A 20,133-nucleotide genomic window follows, 5' to 3' on the forward strand; every position below is an offset into this window, starting at 1 on the left:
TTATATAAATAGATGTAAGATCTTAAAGGCTTCTTTTTCAGTTTTCTTCTTTCTTATTCCTCATTAAATAGGTATTCTTTGAGACATTTCAAAAAAGGTTTTCTACAAAACCAACAGACGTAAACCATTGATAATTTTCAAAGTTAAAATAAAATACTTCCAGTAGAATAAAGGAATAAATAGTTTAAAAAAGCAACAAATGCACTCATTGGAATCCAACTAAGAGCTTTAAACACATTTCAAAAGCCTCAGGACTGGACCAGGAAAGGGGATGGTTAATAAAAATTCATATGAATGATTCTTTATGATTCTTCAGTTCCTTTAGAGAAAGTAAGTCTTTTGATTTATGAAAGGAAATCAGAAAAAAATTTAATATATTCCCATAACATTTGGTTCTATGAACATTTATCAATCCTCAGTTACAATGATGCAAGTTGAATAAACATTTATAAATAGTAGACAAGGTAACTCAGCAAAATATTATTCAAGATCCTGATAATTTGAAAATAATTGTTTTAGGTATTAAAATACAAAAAAGATAAGCAGGAGTAAAGGAAGGAAGTTCAGTATTGCCGCACTTTCTCCGCTGCGACAATCTAGGGAAAACGACGCATTGCCAGGGACTCGCCCTGGGGAGAAAACGGACCAACACAGATACTGTGGATCAAACGGTTTCTCCATTTATTAACTGCGCAACACTCGGTTATATATGTTTCTAATATCTACTCACACATAAGCCATTTGTTGATTGGTTAACATGTGCCGTTCACGCGCTTAAACAATAGTCTAATTGGATAAAGTCTTCTGATCACGCGAATAGTTCCTCCACCTGCATGCTGTCTTGCACCCTGTCTTCGGTCATGTTGCCCTCCTGTTATCAGTCACGTACGCCCGACCTTGTTCTACTTTTTGTGCTTACTTCAACAAACTTATAACAAAGAACAGTAGTGTCTTGTGCTAGCAAACAGAGAATAACAGTTGTGCCTTACGCAGTTTCCCTCGTTCTCCCACAAGTTCTCCCACAATTCCCCCTCCCTAAGCTCATCTAAACAGTTTCGCTTGCAATAGGTGAGTACAATACATAAGCGTGCATAGTTTGTTTAACTATTCTATCTAACATACTTTTCAAAAGCGCCAAAGCACAGGGAATGATCATACAGACAATGGCCAAAACACACAGACCTCCAATGATGGAGAAACCCCATTTTTTCAACCAGCCAAACCAATCCTCAGGAATACCTGAAATCCCTACCACTTTTACGGCATCTTGGAGTTGTTGAATGATCTCGGCTTGTTGCCTGATGGTTTTCAGTGTCTCGGTGTTGTTTGTAAAGTCTAAACAACAAAATTCTGGAAAAAGGGTGTTGTTTTGTTTGCATCCTACCTCAAATTGAGCCAGTAGAAAATCTATGGGTGGAAGTACTGCTTGTAATTGATTTGTTGTCATTTCCTGAAGCGCTGTTAATGCGTCGATGGATCGAGCAGTGGCATTTCCTTGTTTTAAAACCAAACAGGCTAAAGCTTGAATATTCATTCTGTTTATCCAAGGTCCTACTGGAGTAACCAATGAGAGTGTCAAGTATAAAAATCAGTGGGTAAACGGACGTTGGGGTCACAAGAGCTGTCCAACTTCTTTACCTGTACAGTTCTTTTTTCTCGACGTGTCACGTTGATTAATTGTGCTTCTGTAGGTGCCCAGGCTCTCAAACGTCCTATGGAACAGAGTCCTCCTCACAGTTTTGGGGGTATCACTTTGTAGGCTGTTAATCCTTATTGGTTCCTTGTACATCTGGTCGGATCCATTTGGCCGGTACCCATCTGGGTCCTGAGTCTGTTTGGACACAGGCGTATCCTCGCCCCCATTGTAAAATGGGTTCCAGCCCTTGCCATTCCATCGTGATTGGATCTCGATACCGAACTGGTGCTCCCAGCGTACGGTCAGATAGCAATGCGGTAGAAAAATGTCGCTGTGCCGCGGTGTGATGCTGAGATGGATCTGAGTTGCCTCGTGGCATATGATTTATTACCACACAGGCCTTGGCTAACAGTTCATTTTGATAGCTTACAGGTACCTTCTCCCCCTCCCTAAGACGGTCTAACTGCGTCTTTAGGGTTTGATGGGCTCGTTCAACGATTGCTTGTCCTGTAGAATTGTAGGGTATTCCGGTTATATGTGAGATGCCCCACTTATTTAAAAATTCGCGAACTCGAGAACTAATATAATTGGGGCCATTATCGGTTTTTATTTCTTGTGGAACCCCTAATATACTGATGGCATGACAAAAATGTCGTATGGTGGCGGTGGCGTTACTTTTAGTTTCGGCAGTAGGGCAGATATAGCCGCTGCAAGTATCTATAGTAACATGTAAATACTTCCAGGGTTTGAAAGGTTCATAGACTGTGATGTCCGTTTGCCAAATTTGATTCGGTCGTAGACCGCAGGGGTTAATTCCCCATGTCCAAGAGTTAGTTTGACGACAGTGTGGGCAAGAAGCGACCACTGCTCGAGCATCAGACAGGGGTAGTCGGAATTGTCTTGCTAGTGCTTTAGCTCCCTGATGAAAAAATTCATGAGAAAGTTTGGCTTGTTGTAAAATGGGAACACCTACTGTCTGAATGAGGGTTCCTGCTGCTTTGTCTGCATGAGCATTTCCCCCCGTTAAAGCACCCGGTATTTGTGTATGACTGTTAATATGTGCAAAAAATACAAGTTCTTGTCTTTTCTCTAATATGGATAACAGCTCTCGAGCAGGTTCAGTCCCTCCCGGTAAACTTTGTTTACATCGTTGTGTTAAGTTATACACATATTCGCTATCTGTTACAATATTTAGAGGGATGGTAGGCCAAGTCGTTAAAGCAGTTAACACAGCATGTAATTCTAAAATTTGAACAGATCCTTGGCTTTTCCAAGCTCTGGTATGCCATTGATTGTCCAAAAACCAGGCTATAGCTGCCTGTTGAGTCGTTCCAGAGGCATCTGTAAACACAGTGAGGCCTTGGAGGGGTTTCTCTGAAATGGGTGTTTGTGGTTTGAAGGTTGATGATAATAGACTCTTAATGAGAGGGTCACCCCTAGCCGGGATAATTTGCCCCATAAAATCTGCTAAGGCCGCTTGTAAACACATATCAAACATTAGTAATTGTTCAAAATTACGGGGACTAACAGATGTTGAAATAAATTTAGGATCTCTTCCTGATAACTGCTGCCTTCGTCGTCGTCCTCGAGAGATTGCATCTGCCAATGCTACTAAAAATTGTGGTGCGGCTTGTTTGGGATAACTGGTATACAGCCATAACAAAGGACATACCCGTGAATCAATGAATTGATATATTAGACCGTTTGCTCCTTCTCATTGCATAGTTATATGCAATTCTAATGGGATTTCTGGGGTATAACGGTTGAGACTCTTGTGAGCTAGTTTAGTAGTTATCTGTTGTAACACAGCCTTTTGTGTGTCTGTCAATGGGCGAGGAGCTGCGACATCTGGGGTTCCTGCTAAATCTGCTAACAAGGGTTGTAACTCCTTGTGTGTTATGGGAATGAATTGTCTTAACCACTGTAGGTTACCAACCAACACCTGTAGGTCGTGTAAGGTCGACACTTGGTGTTCAATTTGTAGTTTTTGAGGCTGGACTGCCTGTTTCTGAATGAGTGTTCCCAAATATTTCACTGGAACAGTTGTTTGTACTTTTTCAGGTGCTATTTCTAGACCATGTTCTTTAAGAGTTTGAACTAAGTGTTTTAAGGTTGTGTTAATGTCTCCCTCCCCACATAGCAAAATATCATCCATATAATGACAGAGAACCCAATTTTGATGTGTATCCCGAAACCGACGCAACGCGCAAGAAACAAACCACTGACACAGAGCTGGGGAATTTTTCATCCCCTGTGGTAACACCGTCCAATGGTAACGTTGCACTGGTTCTTGATTGTTGATCGTCGGGATCGTCATCGCGAACTTGGGTTGATCGTCCGGATGGAGTGGAATAGAAAAGAAACAGTCTTTTATATCAATCACTACAACAGGCCAGTTTTGGGGTAACATGGATGGCCAAGGTAAACCTGGTTGTAAAGGTCCCATGTCTTCAAGAACGGCATTGACTGCTCTGAGATCATGTAGAAGATGCCAGGCACCTGACTTCTTTTGGATGACAAACACAGGGCAATTCCACGGACTGGTGGTTGGGACTAAATGTCCCTTTTCTACTTCATGCTGTACTAATAGCTGTAGCTGAGACAATTTTTCTTGGGAAAGGGGCCACTGGTCAACCCACACCGGTTGTTGAGTTTTCCACTTCATGGCTAGGGCCGGTGGGCATTGGCCAGCGGCCCCTATAAAAAATGCGGATCTGTGTGCAACTGTGAGTCGGAAACTATGCGCAGCGACAAGCCTTGCATAGCGTCTCTCCCTAACAGGGGTAAAGGAAGTCCTTTTAAGATAAAAGGTTTGATAACAGTCGATTGGTCCTCTCCTTTTATTTGAATTTGAATTGGCAAAAGGCTTTTTTGGGTACCTCGACTTCCTCCAACCCCTGTTACTGAGATGCTGGTCTCTTCCAGAGGCCATGACACTGGCCAAACTTCTTGTGGGATTACTGTAACATCGGCCCCAGAGTCTAAAAGGGCTCTAATTTGAGATATGGTCTGTCCCCATCGCTCACACACTGGTTGCATTGTACATTCAATAGTAGGTCGCCTTGACATATCTAACACCAAATGGGCCATAGGGGTATCTTCAGGAATATACATTGGTATTTCAGTGAGGGGAACTATAGTGGCTTGTATAGCATCGTTTGTTTCAGTGCACATTCCCGGAATAATATCGACTCCCCATTTGTGAGCCCCATCACCCACTAAAATTCCACCCGTACTCTTTCCCGATCCTCCTCTCTTCAATGTTACCGTTGTTGGTTGCTCTACCCACACTCCTGTGGTAGTCTTTAAAGCCCATCGGTGGTCATCTTCCAGGGCAGGGGCTCGTCCTTTTGCTGTCCAATCGTCGGTGATTCTCGGCATTCTACGGGATATGCTTGACAGGACGGATTGTTCTCCGGCAGCCCCGCCCGCCCCGTGCTGGGACCGCCCCTGTAGTTTCCCTGATGTTCCCCGGCCCGTGTCATGCGACATTGCTTTGCAAGATGCCCTAACTTCCCACAGCGGAAACAACTCCCTTTTTGGTCTGAATTTGGCGTCCTGCCCAGATTGGCTCTAGACACTGAAGGACACTGGCTTCTAACGTGACCGCTTCCCCCACAACCAAAGCAAGAAATGTTTTTCCTCGGGTTGTTATTTGTGCGATTGCAAAGTACAGCTGTAACTGCTGCAACCACAGGTGCCGCTGCGGTTTGAGCTTCTGCTTCTAACACTCGTTTAATCATATCTGCTACTGAAGCTTTTGCTGGCAATTGCAATAAAATTTGCCTTGTCTGGTCATTTGCTTGTGTACGAGCTAATTCTTTTGCAAGAACTGGCTTAACCTCGTCCGGTATGTCTGCTACCTCCACCGCCTTTTGCAAACGCTCTAAGAAATCCTGATATGGTTCATTAAGTCTCTGAATAACATTTGTATACGGGACTCTTTTCAAACTTACTGACCTTCATAAATGCATTTCTAGCACACTTTGAAGAAGCCGCTATCACCCGACCTCGCAAACCGGCCTGATTTTGAGGGGATGCATGATCTCCGGTCCCTGTTAACTGCGCCATAGAGACCCCTACTAAATCGTGTCCTGGAGTAAGAGCGTCCAAAACAACCGCTTCTGCTTCCTCTTTAAACACCTGCTCCCAGAGGCACATCAAAGATGCCATAAGTGCTGCACGCGCCAGCTGTCTCGAATCAAAGGGTAGTAACGGCTGAGCATAAATCACATCTAACAGAACTCGCGTCCTTGGGCCTTGCAGTCCATCATCTCTACAGCTCGTTTGCCATTCCTTTACTAATTTGTAATCTAGTGGTTGCCATCTAGGTCCATCTTGAGTGATTAACAACGGACACGCTAATACTCCCCCTTCATCTGAAGGTTTGAAATCCACACCCTGTAGAACACAATTTTTTGCTATTAACTTCCAATCTGTAAACACCGGAGGCTGTGCCGCACGACCTACAACACTTTGAGCATGCTGTACTGTCTGTTCAATAGTCGCCACTAAATTTTTAAATTTCGTCAAAACCTCCGTTACCTCAGTGATCTGATTCTGTTTTGCATTCGGTGGACTCTCCTCATCCGAGTCCGGCAATGGAACTGCTTCTGCTTGCAATTTCTTTCTAATGCAACGTTCTTTTTCATCCGAATGTACCTCCATCATAGACACGGGGGGTGCACTAGGACCCGTGGTCGTACTACTCGCTGGTGGGACATACTTAGAGGGCTCCTCTGACTCATGTGAAAACAATCCTGGCGGGGGAAGAGGTGGATACCCAAAAAAAGAATCCTCTAATTGCCCGCGAGAGACTGGAAACGCCAAGGCGTCCGGAGCATCCCCCGCTCCTTCCACTCTCTCTACTTGTTTTCCCAACATCTCCTCGCCTCCGACTCCGGTAACACCTTTACTCTCTTTGTCAGCCTGTACCTCTAACAAATCAACCACCTCTCTACTCGCCTCTCCGCGCAACACCGCTGTAGCCGCCATCCAAACCGCCTTTGCCTCTCTCCCCTTCCTCAATACGGTCAACACTGAACCAAGAGCTGCGAGCTTATCCGCAGCTGCTTTCTTTCCACTCAAACACTCCTCCACCAACTCCTCGCACGCAGCCTGCAGCCGTGACGCATCAAATATCTCTCCCGGCTTTACTATGAAGCCCCGTTGTATCATCCACTGGATGAGACTCGTGACTGGAGCCGTATGCACTCCACAGTCCACGTCCCTGCCTACCGCCTTTAGTACCTTAATAATTATTCCGATGGATGCCATCGTCACCAGCAGGATCGCCCCGAGGGCCATCTTCCAATCGCCTGGCCAGGCAAAACACTCGCACACTCCGCGCCCGCGTCTGCGTTGGGGTCACCACTTGCCGCACTTTCTCCGCTGCGACAATCTAGGGAAAACGACGCATCGCCAGGGACTCGCCCTGGGGAGAAAACGGACCAACACAGATACTGTGGATCAAACGGTTTCTCCGTTTATTAACTGCGCAACACTCGGTTATATATGTTTCTAATATCTACTCACACATAAGCCATTTGTTGATTGGTTAACATGTGCTGTTCACGCGCTTAAACAATAGTCTAATTGGATAAAGTCTTCTGATCACGTGAATAGTTTCCTCCACCTGCATGCTGTCTTGCACCCTGTATTCGGTCACGTTGCCCTCCTGTTATCAGTCATGTACGCCCGACCTTGTTCTACTTTTTGTGCTTACTTCAACAAACTTATAACAAAGAACAGTAGTGTCTTGTTCTAGCAAACAGAGAATAACAGTTGTGCCTTACGCAGTTTCCCTCGTTCTCCCACAAGTTCTCCCACAAGTATGATTATTTTGTGATCTGGATAGTGTTAGCATCAAGTATGTATAGTCCCTGTATACTGCTAAGTGCCCACCTGCAAATAAGAGATGCCATTGCAGCAGTTTTAAAACATTACATGTGGTAGTCTCACATTCATAAAAATCCAAAGCCATCTTTTAAACAAACAGCAGATATTCCAAGAGTCAACAAAATCACTCTCCAAGGATACCACTGAAGCAGTCTGCAGCTCCAACAGTTTAACATAAATCATTTGTTAATTGAAAATCCTGTGAAAACTTGTTTTGTAAAAGGAAATGTAACTGCATGTCACCTACACTCTTCCTTCAAATATAGCCTAAATTATTTAATCATACACATCATAAATATTTCAAATACTTGTTATCATCCACTTTATTTCTCTTCATTCAAGCAAGAGTTCTCTATACCTGTATTTCTCATTATTCTGTTTAGAGCATAAACAACTTTTTCAAAAAGATAACGTTCATATGCCAGATACAAAGAAAACATGCTATCTTCCATTTATGTATTCTACAGTGATACTAACAGTGTAGAATACTGTGTTAATACCACTGTTAGCTCCCTTCCCAAATTTAGAAATATTTTATGTATTGTAACACTGACAGATACAATATGGTATTTGTGCTTCTTTATAAAAGCACATTGGAAATTTGTTGCATTTGCCAACAAAAGCATCATCTAAGAAGGTAGTCATCACTTGTTGTGGACACATATTTAGCTAACGGTCGCAAGAGCATTCCAGATGCCTTTAGAAGGCCTTGAACAGAATAAACAAGAAGACAAAAAAAGAAAGATACCAATTAGAAGAACACAGGTGCGCATTCCACAATAAAGGGAACTTGGCACAAAGAACCTCAATTCGGCAGTTTATCTTGACCAATTAGACTGAGACAAGTTTCGCATGTTTTAGTATAACCAATTACGTCTTATGTTTATGTGCGTGTACAGTGTTGATATAACCAATCATTAGGTGTAACTAGGCGCGTGGACAACACATGCTAACCAATCTTTAATCAGCTTATGCGTGAACAGGAACCAGAATGAGTATATAAACCGAGCTATTTGGGCAATAAAGTGGCATCTGCTTGATCATATTGATTGTGTGCAGTGTCCGTGACTTCCGCATCAACAATCACTTTGCTTTGACTGCATGTTTTAGGTTCTCAAAGACTAAAGTCATTTCAGTCCCTACATCCCCAAAGATCCCAACTTCTACGGGAAGTAAATAAAGTAATATTTAGGATCAGATGTTCATACACCATTGTGTGAATGGAATTTCATAACATTTACAACTACATATTCTTGTTAAATAATACTATATCGAAAGTTCAGTCTTGTGACTGAGATATGTGTGTAGAATATGTGCTTAGAAAGACTTAGAATTTTTTTTTTCTTAAGAGGTAGGTCACAGAATTGTACAACCTCAAACACACGTGTCAGAAAACAACATTTTTACTCTCCCTCTAAGGACATCAGAGGACATTGGCTTCCACAAAATCTTCTGGCTATAAAGAAACCAAGGGTCTCAGGAGAGATGAGCATGAGGATCCCCTTTTTCAAGTGTGGGAGCTCTGCAGCCACAGTGTATCTGGCCCGGAGATTAAGAACACTTTGCATCATTCTTAGCAGTTCCCTTTCCAAATATAGAAGTGGTACCAGCAGCTCCCAAAGGAGCTTTCTACAGGCTCCATCAGGTCAGGCTGACCTAATGAAGGGTCTCTAAAGAAGGTGACAAAGAGTAAAAACAGGACATAAGATCTCTGAACTTTGTTAAAAAGGACAGTAGTAACAATAATTGTCATACATCACATTTTTTTTAATGCTACTAAAGTCACCTCTCTAATTTTTAAGTACCTTGAAGTCAACAACTATATGCCTATTAATTTTCTCACAAAAGATTTCTAGAAGCAAACTCATAGGACTAATTATCTATCTGTAGAGAAAACATTCTAAAACTTCTCATATTCAGTCATATTGCTAATTAGTTAAAACCAATATAATGCTGCCAGAAAGGCACGGCATGGCATACAGCAGAGAAGTCTTGGCCTTACTATGCTCTGCAGAATTGATAAATAGAGATCTTATAAGTACATTTGTTTTCTCTGGGAGCAACTGGTAATCACTTACTCTGGGGCATGGGGTTGGAGAGGAAACAAATACCCATGACTTTTTATGAAAGGCAAACATTCCCTAAGGGAATTACCCTGTTAGCTTCCTCTTGTACATTGTCCGTACAATGCTCTCAGTTTCTTATTAGAAGTATTCCTTCCCTTCCAGCTTCTGACTGATTCTCTCACATATTTACACTGAGCATTGTTATACAAAATTTAGGGGGTTGATTTTGCTTTTTAAAATTTTTTTCTGAAGTTTGCAAATCCTTTCTAACTCACTTTTGATATAATCTTTCTCAGTCTTTGCAGCACTAGTAGACACATTGATGATCCTTAACAAAAATTCCATTACTTGTTCCAAGTTTAATATAAAGAAAATACATTTTCCTGATTTTTACAGCAGAAACATTGTCAAGACCTAAGACCATATTATGCACAGATTTGACAAAAGTATTTTCCTCCTGACCATATAAGGAAGATAGATAACACAAAAGGAAATTGAAAGCAATGGTAATTGCTACCTATTTTTCATCAACGTATCAATGACTAGAGATAGTTCAAAAAGAATGCCTCTCATCCTCAAAACTGCACTTTTCTGTCTCTATCGCACACACTAAAACTGCTTTGCTCAGCTTACTTCACTTTTTCTTCTTTAGACAAGAAGAAACATGACTGGGTAGATAAGACTCAGCAGTTACCAGGACAGACAATCCTCAGCCTAAATGTTATAACTCCTTAGGACGACTAAAAATTCCCATAACATTTATTTATTTGTACAAGACCATGTGTATTGGAAAGACCTTTAAATTGTTGTAACCCATGATTTGAGTTGCATGTTATAGGAATTACTGTAGCAGGAACCACCTGAACCAATGGAGGACAAGCCTTACAAGAAGCAGTGCAAGTGCAGCAGTGACCCGACCTGAGCTGGCTTTGGTGCCCAGTAACTCCACGCAACACATCACCTCTCCTGTCCCAAGTGACCACCATAACAGATGGAGCTCAGAGTCATGGACTAAATGAACTCAGTGGACATCTTGTGGACATTTTACAGACATTTTACAGGGGTGGTCCATAGACTAAGGGAATGATTGATATCTGTGTATTATATCAAAGGATGGGAAAGGGAGTGGTGGTTAATGAGGTTGTATTAGATAGTATGGGACCTGAGCATGATGTAAATGGTATTGAATAAGGGGTGGAGAATGTGCTGGTTTTGACTGGGAAAGAGTTAATTTTCTTCACGGTAGCTAGTATGGGACTATGTTTTGGATTTGTGCTGGAAACAGTGTTGATAATGCCAAGATGTTTTTGTTACTGCTGAGCAGTGCTTTCACAGAGTCAAGGCCTTTTCTGCTCCTCACCCCACCCCACCAGCGAGTAGGCTGGGGGTGCACAAGAAGTTGGGAGGGGACACAGCTGGGACAGCTGACCCGAGGGATATTCCAGACCATATGACATCATGCTCAGCATATAAAGCTGGGGGAAGAAGAAGGAAGGGGGGGATGTTTGGAGTGATGGCGTTTGTCTTCCCAAGTAACCGTTACATGTGATGGAGCCCTGCTTTCCTGGAGATGGCTGAACACCTGCCTGCCGATGGGAAGTGGTGAATGAATTCCTTGTTTTGCTTTGCTTGTGTGCGTGGCTTTTGCTTTACCTATTAAACTGTCTTTATCTCAACCCACGAGTTTTCTCACTTCTACTCTTCCGATTCTCTCCCCCATCCTGCTGGCGGGGAATGAGCGAGTGGCTGTGTGGTGCTCAGTTGCTGACTGGGGTTAAACCACAACACCATGATTTTTAGCCTGGTACCATAGCCAAATTCTATTTTGAGCAATTACAGTCTACTTAAATTCTCCATCTAAATCAGCAGGAAATGGCTTTCTTCCATTCCGAACAAGTATTACTAGTATGTCCTGTTAAACCCCTGCAAAAATTTAAAAGTGTCTCAAAACAATTCTAAAACTTGGAATAGGGCTATGCTATCGTTTTGGAAATATGCCCAAATCAGAGCACAACCTTGGAGAGGCCCGAGGCTGTACTTGTCAGGGACATAATTACAACGTGATTAGTATCCCTTTGGTATTGCAGAGAGAAATAGTTCTGGATTCCAAAGAGGTATCAACTGTAACTAAGCTCCATACAGAAGATAAAGCCTTACAAATCCATCTGGCAAATTCTTCCAACAACCACCTCTATACCTGTTGCTTCAAGTGAGGAAAAAAAGTGTCACAAGATGCTAGCACTCCATTAAGTCCTGTTAAATATCTCAGTATGTTTATCTAATCACATGTAGAAGAGAACATTCATAAATACACACTCTCTTACTAATGTATTTTAATAGGTGTCATCCATTACCTTGAAAAATGCACTATATCCTAGACTTAAAGCTGTCCACCCACCAACCCTGTCATAACTGCTTTGGCTAGTCTCCTGTCCCCTTCCAGCCAGACTTTATTTTGGTTGCACAAACACCAGATACACACCCAGTGCATCTTGCCTGGCAAAAATGCTGGAAAAGGCACTACTATATCTCCCAACTTTAAAATTTACCACATGAAATATTGCCCTCGTTAAGAATCTGTCCTCTGCAAAACAAGCCATTTTCTCTTTTGAAACAAAAGATTTTCTTCAGGTTTTCCAGAAAGGCATACTTTTGGGGATAGAAACCAAACCTGAAAAGCTTCAGGCTACAGGAGACGCTCTGCTTCCTCCCTCCTCCCCTCAGCTTATGACCATGTGAAAAACCGGCACTGACAACCTAACCAGGATTTCTACTCTGTTAGGAGAAAAAGCACTACAGAAAAGCATGGATCGTACTTCAAATAGACAACTCTACTCCTCATCTTCCTCATATAAAGAGGAAAATTGTAACAAGAGGAAAATATCAGAGGGACTTGATACCAAGTGTACCTAACATGCTTAAAACATACTCGATACAGCAATGCCCCTTACACTACTACAAAACAAGCACTGTAAAACATCTGTATAAGTACTTACAAGCATATTATGCCTTGTTAAGAATCATCACTGCTGGCACGAATGGAGGTGAATTATACTAAGTTATTAAATCTAAATATTTATTTGTTAAATGTAACTATCATCAGTACTAACACAGAATTTAATCAAACACAGAAAAATGCTTTACAACAGCTACCACAAAATCTTGAGTACATAAAATGAACTTACATAAATTCAGAGAAAAAAAGTAACTCAAGTCAGAATTCACATATGTAATACAATATCTACAGCTCATCAAAAATTTATGTTCAGTTTGTATCACATGTAAATGTAAATTACAGAAACAAAAACTAACAGTGCTGATTCAAAACATTACAAGGCAAAATGTTCAGCAATTAACTGCTATTATTAATTTTCCTATAAAAACACCAATAAGGTATGAAAAATTCCCTTCAAAGATAATAACCACCAGCTACTCCTTCCACCTGATGATTATTCAGTAGAATACACGATGTGAATTGGGCAGTCCTGGGCCAACCCTAGGCTCAAGAGATGCTAATCTCATAGCAACCAATTTTGACAAATGTCTCTATTGACAGTCTCTCATAAGAAAGCAAAAGAAACAACTGAACAAGCAATGGTGGAAAAACGATGTTCCTGTAATAAAAGCCACATCTAAAGTCAGGCTTGAGAGACAGTAGCAAGCTACCAGGATAAAGCCAGTATTTTGATGCATTTTATCTATTATACAAAGTTCACAAAACTTCAGAGTACAGAACTGCACCTCGCATAACTATTAAAGAAAAATTTGTTTTCTTCACAGTCAAAAATATAGATGCCTGTGTTTTAAATGTTACCTCAGCAGCAAAATATAACAAAAGAGAGACAGTCTCACAATCCATCTGGAAACAAAAGAATTATTCAATGGAGCTTTCCATTTCTCTTCTCACAGTTCTGCCCCCATGCATACCAACCACAGCCTGATGTACTGTATTGGCTTTGTGTGGCAAGGTTTTGGTAGCACATTGTATGGAGTAGTGGTGGGGTTGAGAAAGTATTTTGATTTGACTTCAGACTGAAATTTACTCCCAAACTTGTCAAAGTTTGCTTGTTATTGATGAACAATAAATGCTACTGCTTTGACTGAATTCTTAAATGCTGGGAAATCAAAAGTAGCTGAATGTAATGGGGCCACATCACTCCATTTTGTGGCAGGGATTGTGGAGGTCAGTGTGCTGTAAATTTTTAGGTTTCTATATCTATGGAAAACTAATAACCCATTGTATTGGTTTTGTGTGGCAAGGTTTTGGTAGCGGGGGGGGTTACAGGGGTGGCTTCTGTAAGAAGCTGCTGGAAGCTTCCCCTGTGTTCGAGAGAGCCCATACCAGCCGGCTCTAAGACGGACCCGCCGCTGGCCAAGGCCGAGCCAATCAGCGATAGTGGTAACGCCTCTGTGATAACATTTTTAAGAAGGAAAAAAGTTGGGACGGCGGTATTCGGCAGCCGGAGAGAGGAGTGAGAACATGTAAGAGAAACAACCCTGCGGACACCAAGGTCAGTGAAGAAGGAGGGGGAGGAGATGCTCCAGGCGCCGGAGCAGAGATTCCCCTGCAGCCCGTGGTGAAGACCATGGTGAGGCAGGCTGTCCCCCTGCAGTCCATGGAGGTCCACGGTGGAGCAGATATCCACCTGCAGCCCGTGGAGGACCCCACGCCAGAGCAGGTGGGTTCCCGAAGGAGGCTGTGACCCCGTGGGAACCCCGCGCTGGAGCAGGCTCCTGGCAGGACCTGCGGATCTGTGGAGAGAGGAGCCCACGGAGCAGGTTTTCTGGCAGGACTTGTGACCCCGTGGGGGGCCCACGCTGGAGCAGTCTGTGCCTGAAGGACTGCACGCCGTGGAAAGGACCCATGCTGGAGCAGTTCGTGAAGAACTGCAGCCTGTGGGAAGGACCCACGTTGGAGAAGTTCGTGGAGGACTGTCTCCCGTGGGTGGGACCCCACGCTGGAGCAGGGGAAGAGTGTGATGAATCCTCCCCCTGAGGAGGATGAAGCGGCAGAAAGTAACATGTGATGAACTGTCCGTAAACCCCATCCCCGTCCCCCTGTGCCGCTGGGGGGTTGGTAGAGAATCCGGGAGTGAAGTTGTGCCCGGGAAGAAGGGAGGGGTGGAGGGAAGGTGTTCTGAGATTTGGTTTTATTTCTCATTACCCTACTCCGGTTGATTTGTAATAAATCGAGCTAATTTTTCCCAAACTGAGTCTGTTTTGCCCGTGACGGTAATTGGTGAGTGATCTCTCCTATCCTTATCTCGACCCACAAGCTCTTTGTTATATTTTCTCTCCCCTGTCCAGCTGAGAAGGAGGGGGAGTGATAGAACGGCTCTGGTGGGCACCTGGCATCCAGCCAGGGTTAACCCATCACATGTACAAGCAAGAAAAAGGAATCACAGAGTTCTCATAACAGCAACACCTGCCTTCTTTGGAGCTCACAAGATCATATTGTGATCATCAATTGATCAACAGGAAATCAGGAAAGCACAGCTGTTTCCCAATTCCCTTCACAGGAAAGAAAATAACTGAGTTCATGAGCAGCAGTAAGGGGAGGCTCTAGACCCCAAAGGCCTCTGGCATCCATGCTGACACAAAATCTTCCCAGTTATAAATTAACTGTTTAGACTGAAAACCCACAAGTCTCATATTTCCACCACTCTGCTTATTCTCAACCAAATCTATTCTAGACTGTTTTGTAACTATTGTTCAGACAAACTTAAATCACACCAGTCTGCCAGTTACCTTTCTGTCTGAAACTTTTCATTGGGGTCTTTTAACTCTGGTTTCATATATATATATATATACACACAAAATAAAAATTAATACCTTTATGTCACTAGAAATTAAAACAGTCAACCAGCAAACAAAGTGACTACTGAGAAACACAGGTTGAAGTAAAATCAGCTGTTTCTGCACATTGTTTTTCCTTTGACATTCTAGAGAAATTTATAGAACTAAAGCAAGAGTTTCACTAAACAAGATGCCCACTGCCCTTTGGAGAGAGATAATGAAAATAAGTTATATTCAGTGCACAGAATCCATAAATCTGACGGGCATACAAGCATTTATATAAAAATTTTTTAAAAATCCATAGCTCATTGGCACATGACAGACATCAAGTTAAAGTAACAATCCAGTCATTTTTTCCAAAATTATTTATACGTATAATAGACTGCATTTTAGAGATTTCAATGCACAAAGCCCTACTAAGGTGCAATCATCTTTGATGGAGGACAACAGAAAACAGGTACACAGCACACTATAACACAGAGGGATTAAAAAGAAACACATATTTTCTATTTCATTGCTGATAACCTCCTCTTTGCTTCATAAGCTCTCTCTACTACTGAAAGCCTTACCCTTTTCTGTGGAACATACATATTACCTCCAAAAATATACAGAGTTTTACCACTTAAGAGATGTTATGCATCTTCCTGCCATTTCTCAATTATTAAATAATATTGTTCTCCCACACTGCTATGACTACCTAAATGAGTGCTCAGCATTTAGTTACTTTCTCCTACAAGACCTCATTTATTCCATAAATATGAATAAATGAAGGAATCTGCTACAACTTGGCACTAATCTGTAGTTTGAACATGATAACATTTAGGAATCCATATAGTACTCACTACTGAGATGAAAGAGATGATTATACCATAAACTGAAACAGTAGTATATATAGGACTTTTGATTCATGTCAACCTAATAAAATTACTCAACTAAAATTACTCAACAAAAGAAATGTCAAAGGATGCCAGCCTTCCACTGATGATGCAATAAAAAAAGACGTTGAATATTTAGTGTATTTCCATTATAGCTTACTTGACCAACGTGGTGAAACTTTCTTTGATGCAACCAAATAATTTTACCAATTCAGTATATGTAGGCAAGACTATTGCCAACACACTTAATTGAAAGGTATATATACTTTATTTCAGAAAGGAATTACAGCAAGCTAAATATATTATGCTTTTTGCTAACTGCAGAAAGTGATGTCTCTAACAGACCATGGAACCAGGGGAAAAGTTTTCCCAAATTTTAATCCAGTCTTACAACAAAATTATGGTCAAACCACAAACTATTTGTATCAATTCTCATTTGCAAAAGAAAACCCTAGTAATTTTTGGCATGAGTTACAAGAAAAATTTAGGTATACAAGATGAACTACCATTATTTAGCTAAACTGATATGTGTGGTTTTTTAAGCAAAATTCTCTATGATTTTCCAACACATGCAAAATTCCGTTAATTATTAGGAAGAGCAATCTAGAGATACTCAGTTTAGAAATCAATTTAATTCCTTAAGACCCTGACAAGAAGGCATTTCACAGAAATATACCCCACCCCCCCACCCCCCCAAGACAACTACTGCTTATAGTTTTGGTGTTTTCAAATCTCCATCGTTTGTAAGAAAATAAGTAAGGATATAACATGGAAACAAAACAATGAACAATAAACTGTGTAGAAAATATCAGGATGAATAGCTACAAAAGATTTCTGATGCAAAGTTTTGTGCAATACTTCAATGAAATATTAGCAGATGTGAGGCTTAACCTTGGGTTTAGTTGCCAGGATATAACACGATTTCAAGTTTACACTGTTTTATTTTAGTGTCGTATACACTGAAATCCTTTGAGCATCTTGGAGAACTTTTACTCTCCCAAAGATTAAAGATACTTGGCAGGACTTGATTCCCAAGCCTGATTGTTTCTTTCTGTGTGTCTTTAATTATTCAGTGCCATAAGGCAGTTACAAGCTTCAGAAGTGCTGACAGTGGAGCAAAAGATTGTCTTTTCTGGGAAGAGAAATGGGGACAGCTAGGGAGAGCTGTGATTTAGAAGAGCATTCTGGTGAGACCCCAAAGAAAGAACAAAACACCTGTGCAGAATAAGCATACATTTTTTGAGATTTACCACTTCCTAGTACATACATGCACAAAGTTAGCAGCTATTAATAGATACTTTCAGAAGTAGTTGTTCTTTGTGTAAATCCAATATATTGTGGTTTTTTTTCCAAAATGACAAGCATCTGGGTTCACCACAATCTGTGTACACATTAACACTCTGGATAATGAAAAAGGTTGAAAACTATTTAGAGCCAAAACTGGACAAGACCAAACATTTCCTTCAGCATCAATAAATGTAAGTACTTTTCAAGACAGGAACTATTATTCTGATTATCTGTTGGAGAGATTCATGTTTAATTAAATTTCTGGATAAAGCACTGTATTTTCAGATTTTACTATGAGCTGAAAAACGTATAAATAAGCAGACCTGAGATGGGAGAAAAGATGAAAATTGGCAGAAAAGATGAAAATTGGCAGAAAAGAAGTAGTGACTTCAATATGACATGATCCACAGCAACTGAAACCTACTGAGTCTACGACGTCCTCAGGAATATGGACTCACTCCACAGTGCCATTACAGCTCGAAGTTAAGGGAATTCCTGATACAGACCAATATTAATTCATAAGTTAACTTAAGGCACTTATGACTTACAACATTCTCAAAGAAAGTTTGGGATTTATCAGCAGTTGGTTCCCTAAGACAAAACAAGTCATGTCTGGGATACAGATGAGATCACAGGAGATATGGCACTAAAAACGTACAGTTTGATAATTAAAGAAATCAGTAGGCAACAGTAAATCAAACAGATCAGACGAAGTAATAAAAAACCTTAAAGCATCAGAAATTCCCATCACTTATCCCCCCCCCAAAAAAAACCCAAAATTTGTGATCATACAAGGTTAGGCTTGCTCCAAAAACAGTTCTGTCATTGCTCGAGAAGTTGCTCTCACTCATTTTAAGCGAGTAGTCTAAACTTTATGTTTTATAGTTCACAAGACACAAGGTAAGATATTTTACAGGAAAAGAACAAACTAAACACCTAGTCAAAACTGAAGAGCAATTGACAAGAAACCCCTGAGACACCTTAGAATTTGTTTTTAGGATTAGGTTTATATTTGTGTAACAGGACATACAGGTTTTATCTGCTACCAAATAGTTCAAAACAGCATAAGTCTGTTTTTACAGGACTCTTACCATTGTTGCTACACTCTAACAAACCAGTCTGACACATATTCAGATTTAGAAAAAAACAAACCAAAACAAAAAAAACCCCTCAGTTACAGCAGTACATTTCCTCTGAACAGTTTTGGCACAATTATTTTCCCTAGATTCAAGCCCACCTCTACCTCCCCTTTCTTGAAAAAAATTCTACACATGCATTGGTGTGAGAGACTGAAAGAGTTAATGCCTCAAACATTGTGGTGGGGCAAGTTCTGCTTAAAGACGAACTCTACATAACAATGAACCCTGCATAGCAAGTTTGAAAGCACAAACCATGCATGACACCTAATTAGCCTAATGAGTTCGAGTGCCCGACAGAAGGAGGGGCAAGGACACAAACTGAAGCCCCACGCCAGAACTGGACCCCTAGGATGACCAGACCCAGGACTGGTGAAATCTTTCTCTTTTCTCTCTCTCTCTTTTTTTTTCTGTAATCCCTACACCTCATCCCTTTAGACATAAACTGTTGACCAAGTCTGGGACTAAGAGCGGATCCAGCCGCCCCTAGGCTCCTCTCCGAGAAGGAGTCTAGAAAGCAAGGGGGTCCACTCTGAACCTCATGACTCAATGGGAGGGCTGTCCTTATTGTCTTCCCTGAACTGATTCCCAAATGGGCAAGGCTTGTAGTATACATTTGGTGACGTATGGTTAGCACGTTACACAGTTTACTGACGTAGTTTCATGCCAATTCTTGTGAGCATGCCAATTCTTGTTGTGAGCAAATAAAAGTTGAGTTTTGTGAGTTAAAGGATCCCTGGTGTCATTTCACCTTAATCCTGACCTGGGAATCGGCAAACCTGAGTTGTCGTCCTGAGAAAATGGGACGTGACAATTGGGAAACAAACTATATGAAATATTTATATAAAATATTTATTTATATAGTTATTTCAAAATGCAGAAACAAAAAAGAAAAAGAGTAAACAAAGTATACTAATTGATGATGAATTTCCCTTGAGATTCACATGTGTATGTTTTAAAAAAATCTGGGTATTTTTAAATGAAAATTATTTGCATCTGTTGAATAGTCATTAGAAAAAATACAAACCCCCTGCATTTCAAACAGTCATACTTCACCTGCAAATTCAATCATAAAGGAAAGAGCATACTTACAAATTAGTCTACTCAAAATGTTAAAACATTAAAGAGGAACAAAATACTTACATCATCTTCCTCCTCTGTATCATAATTGTCATTATTGTCATCACTATCCTTGAACCCAGGCAGAACTGGTGGCCCAATGAATTCATCATCATCATCAGTATCCTCAGCTGGACCTTGAGCAAAAGTCTGGGATTGCATGGAAGGACCAGTTAACTCTTCATCTGAGCTATCTTCACTTTTACTACAGGCTGTCTCTATGCATGGAAAAATTTAAAAAATTACTATTTCAAGATCATCAGCACTTCCACAGGAATCTTCAGATAAAAGATGTTGAGCACTGATATAAATTTGTAAAC

General features: G+C 41.1%; 1 long non-coding RNA gene across 2 annotated transcripts in view; it reads right to left on the reverse strand.

The window, feature by feature from the left end:
- LOC128136265 (uncharacterized) overlaps positions 1-20,133 on the reverse strand; it is a 38,164-nt gene that overhangs the window by 9,725 nt on the left and 8,306 nt on the right. For both annotated transcript variants that reach the window (XR_008233308.1, XR_008233307.1), the window contains one exon: positions 19,838-20,031. This is a non-coding gene — a long non-coding RNA (uncharacterized LOC128136265). The remainder of the gene's footprint in view (positions 1-19,837; positions 20,032-20,133) is intronic.

This window comes from Harpia harpyja, chromosome W (assembly GCF_026419915.1).
Source record: "Harpia harpyja isolate bHarHar1 chromosome W, bHarHar1 primary haplotype, whole genome shotgun sequence".
Classification (NCBI taxonomy): Eukaryota; Metazoa; Chordata; class Aves; order Accipitriformes; family Accipitridae; genus Harpia; species Harpia harpyja.